The sequence below is a fragment of the Centruroides sculpturatus genome, unplaced genomic scaffold (assembly GCF_000671375.1).
Source record: "Centruroides sculpturatus isolate CEXI.00-Female unplaced genomic scaffold, Cexi_2.0 scaffold1, whole genome shotgun sequence".
Lineage (NCBI taxonomy): Eukaryota > Metazoa > Arthropoda > Arachnida > Scorpiones > Buthidae > Centruroides > Centruroides sculpturatus.
Genome location: NW_019384326.1, coordinates 2,038,705 through 2,043,837, shown reverse-complemented (window position 1 = coordinate 2,043,837; position 5,133 = coordinate 2,038,705).

The following is a 5,133-nucleotide window of genomic DNA, read 5'->3' as shown; positions in this document are numbered from 1 at the left end:
AGTGAGGACCCTAGAAGAGCAAGGATGATCCGGGTAGCATAGTGAGGACCCTAGAAGAGTAAGGATAAACCAGGAAGCATAGTGAGGACCCTAGAAGAGCAAGGATGATCCAGGAAGCATAGTGAGGACCCTAGAAGAGTAAGGATGATCCAGGAAGCATAGTGAGGACTCTAGCAGCATAAGAAATGATCCAGAAGTTCAATGAAGGCCATAAAATCATCCTTCTTCCTATAATAGTCTAAAGATAGACACTTGATTTTAGTTAAAGGAAATTTAGGAAGAGCTCCACCTTCACACTCGATGAAGCATGATGATATCACTTAATCTTCTTTAGACCGTATACACGTTACCTTTATTTATCCCGTTACAAGCAAGTCGTCTTCATTTTATATTTGAATAACGTCACACGAGAAAATGCCAGAAGGGAATGTCTCATACATTACATTCTTATAATGCAAGTGTTGCAAAAGTTGCTGTCTTTTTGGTTCAGTTGACTTCATCAATGTTACACTTCCAGTAAATTTTACTTATTGTTCAACCGGAGGTCGAGGAAGCGAACACGTTCAAGTTTTTTTTCAACAATTTGCATTGTTCGATGTGAGAAATCGCCCCCCCTTTTGTTGCGGTTTTTCTCATTCAGATAATGAAACGACTCGAAAACTAAGGCTAGAGGAAACTGTTTTATTTTTGCATAATTAATTTCAGTTGTCACTGACCTCTTACACACAGGAAATAATACTTTCGAGATATCAAGATATCATCCATTGATACTTTACACTTGTTGCTTCATCCCATATGACAGTAGTCAGCATTTTGTGTTGCAAATACTGCTAATGCAAATGCCTCGTTACGATGCCTCTGTAGTAACAGCAGCTGTGAATACTTCTACAATAGTAACAGACTAATTTCTACAGTTACAGCTAATTTAGAAGTACTACAACAGCTCATGTAACAACATCTACAACACTAAGTATGCTTCTATAGAAACAAGAACATAATCTAGAAAGACAACAATTATATAAATTAATTTCTACAACAGCAGCATATTTATTTATGCACGCAACTACAGAAGCAGTAACAAATTAAACCAGGAATACAACTATAGTAACAAATTTATGGGATGAAACTCATTTGTGTATCGTGCTAGAACGTAACGAACTGGAAAGCTGATTAATTGTTATCGTAAAGGAGATTATCTGATCACGTATTAATTTAACAATAACTTTGTTACTGTAGTAGCATTATCACGAAGTAGGCTTAGTTACTATTGAAGATGGTAACTGGAGCATCCAGTCTTAATTAAACACCAACTTCTTTCGAATTCTACTTGTTGAAATAGTGTGTGATCCGATAATATATAATAGAAATTTATTGATACTATAGTGTTATTTTATCGTCGCCATCTTTTACGATTGTTATCGTAACGGCACAGATGGTTCCGATGTTTATATTGTAAGCAGCATCCCCCTAAATAGGTTAATTAAATATCGAGGTTGGATTCAATTTCGGCGTTTTTTTTTTTAATTTAAATTATGCTACTATAGTAACTATATAAAACATTGATCAAATTATTTAACAATGTTCCATTGTTTAAAAAGTATATATTGCACTGTTGTTCATCTAATAGTATATAATAATACATTAGAAGTATATAATTAACAGTATACATTTTGATACTATAGTAGCACTAACTGCTGTTACTGCTACAATGCTGCTGTTGTTTTTGTTGCTGCTATTGTTGCTACTACCACTTCTACTACTGTTATTACTATTACAGTAGCAGCTTAGTAACTATAGTAGCTACTCCTACTGCTGCTAAACACTATTAATATAAACCTAAATTAGTTTTTTTTGTTGGGAATAAAGTACAGTGAAACGGTGTGAAACACTAGAAGAAATCATTAATATAGCTGAGGTAATGTACAGGGTGGGGCAAATAAAAGTGGCCCGGACGAATGGATACGATTAGCTTTGATCCGCCTTCAGCAACTTGCTGACCAGGACCCAAAGGTGCCAAGAGATTAATGGTAGTCACTTTCAACACCTGCTATAGTCAGGTTAGTACTGTATTTCTCTGCTGTGTTTCTTTGTACCCTGGAACTCGGTTCTCCGGGCCACTTTTATTTGCCCCACCCGGTATAAATAATACCCTAAACAGTGATAGAATTGAAACGAGCTAGAGAAACAAGAAAGAAGTTAGTGAAACGGAAAGAAGAAACACACAAAAAGGTAAGAGAAAAAGCAGCATGAAACTAGCGAAACAACAGCAAATGATAGAACATTGTTGTGGATCCAACAAATAAAACAGTAATAAACGACAATGAATTGTTTCATTAGCGAAAATCTTATGAAACAGTAAGAAATTAATTGCTACTATAACAGTAAAAAAAACATCGCTTCACTAAAGTCTTTACACAAAGCTACAACGCAGCAATTTAAATTACAAAAAAACTGCATTAGAGAATTCAATTATCACGTTTGTTACTGATTTCTATAGGTATTATTATTATTAAGAACCTAGTAAAGAAGGTATTAGACTTTTAAAATTGTAGCATTGACAAATTATCACAAGGTCTACACGTTGCAAAACAGAAAAAAAAGGTTATAACCGTAGTTAATTGCGTTTCTTTCACTCTCAAGTTGCTAATTAAGTATTCTAATTAAGTATTTCACCATTAAAATTCCGTTTCGTCACCCATCACGCCAATGATATTAAGTTAATACAGGAATAACAAAGTGCTGTTGAAGTGTCTTCAGGATAATTCTTAAATCCACAAGACAAATATCTTTCTTTATAATTGCGACACTTCACTTTTTAATTTATTAAAATGTAGTCGTATCTATAAATAACAACTCGGCATATTTTTATGAATCGATGGAGCGTAAATTATGAAACTGTAAATGACAAATTTACGAGTGTTTTGATGATAACGAAATTCGTATTTTTGTGAAATAACCTTGTATATAGACGGCGATGCTACCCCAGTAACAAAAGGAATGGCCTCGTCATCCTTAACATCTATAAATAATTGCATATGTAGAATTTTCTTTAGGTGTTGTAGGCCTATCAATAGCCTTGTGAATATCTCTTGACGCTACGGGTAGTAACAATGATAACTTACTATTGATACTATAGGATAATATAGTAACAATATCAAATTTTTCTTTTAGATTTAAGAAAAATCATTGCATATGAATGAGTTTCTTGGTGCAAATTCCTCTGTTCGAATGGCCGCCTTGGTGCAAATTACTCTGTTCGAATGGCCGCCTTGGTGCAAATTNGTGCTTCAATCCTCTTTTTCTACACAAATATAAGAAAATAAGGGAAAGGAGTGATAGGTATGTCGCGACTCGTAAAACAAAAGAGAAAGGTGAATGGGGAGGGTGGAGCAATACACAATCGACTCTATATCTGACAGGCGATTAAATGGTCAGGACAGGTCCCGAGGCACAGATTCGTTGACCGAATTTTCTGAACTTTGAACTTATTCCCACTTAGCACAGCTTTATCTATTCTATAATTAATTATAAGAAAGTTTGTGTCACACTCTACATCACAGAAGAAGAAGAAGAAGAAAAAAAATATGAAGGTATTCGGAGATGTTGGTAATAATGAATGAGGCAGCACTTTTCTTTTATATACAAAAAATAATTAAAAATTTATAAAATATAATTTATTATAGATTTTATCACATTTTATAAGCAAGTTTTTAATAAAAATTACGCTTATAGGAGGAGAATTTAAGTTTTCTAACAGAACAGAAAAGCTTATAGGAGAAGCCCAACTTATAATTATAAAATTGATTTAAAAAAATAAATAAATAATTTAAAAATCATTTTATAAAGTCACGCTCAAGTAAACATGCTAAATAAATATATAAATGCCTCAGCAGTTTATAAATAGAAAAAAAATAAATAAAATGCAAAATTATAAAGCAAATTAAATAAATGATTAATTAAAAAAAAAAATACTATTTAACCTTATAAATTAGGGTCTTTATGATTACACCTATACAATTTTGAATTTTTATAAATATCCTAAGTTTCTGAGGCAAGTACACACCTTGAATTGCCTCACCACGGAGGCAAATTTGGGTATACAGGCTCAAAAAGAATGACAATATTTCATTTGCAAAGATTGCAACTCGTTTTAAGCGATTCCGAGAGGGCCTATGGAGGTAAAAACCTCATTTGACCTCCCCAAATTATGCCTCATAACCCGAAAAGTTCAGGTAGGAGCGCATAGTTTGCGTGTTAGAAGAGGTAAAGCATACAGGCGCTGGCAATAAATAGGGATGAAAACCCCTAAATTCAGAAGGGGTAAAAATTGTAAAAGGGCCTAGAGACAGCGCAAGGGGTGAAAATAAAAAAAAAAACAAATAAAAAAGGTACTTACAGTAAGGATGAAGGTGCCAAAAAGTTCGGCAAGAGATTCACGAACGAGTTGATTTTTGATACGAACGGAATTCCAAAATCCTGTTTCCTTCTCGCTCATTGTTAATTCGGACGTGGGGGGGAGTTCGATTTCAGGATCAAGAGAGAGAGCGTTATAAATGTATATACTACGGTTCGTATAACCTATATTTAAAGGGTATACATGTGTTCCCGATTTTTATACCCCCTCTCGTGACGCCATCTGGCGGCGATCTAGCGGACTACAAAACGGGGGGATAGGACTTTTATCGCACGTGCCCATGTCGAACCCAATAAGCGTGCGGAATCTCATTGGCGGAAAAGTAATTACATAACGTATTCTTGTGTGTGTTTTTAAATAATAAGTGTCCTTGAAATTGGAAAAAAAACAGATTTTAGAAATCAGATTGAGACTGTTTGTATTTTTAGAAAAATGCAAAAAAAATAATATTAAAAAAATAAAATACAGATTGGTTAGATACTAAATTATTAAAAAAAAACAAGCACAAATTTACATTTTTGAAGGAAAAAAAATGATTTTTTGGCGTTTTTGTAAGCCAGTTTGGAGGTTTAAAGTAATTTTTAAAAATACAAAAATTGAAAATAAAAAAAAATGCAAATTTATTTTGTAAAATTAAATAAATTGTAAAAATTAAAAAAATCAATTTTAAATCTAAATTGCATTTTTTTAAAAAACCTCAAACACGCCATTTTGTATTT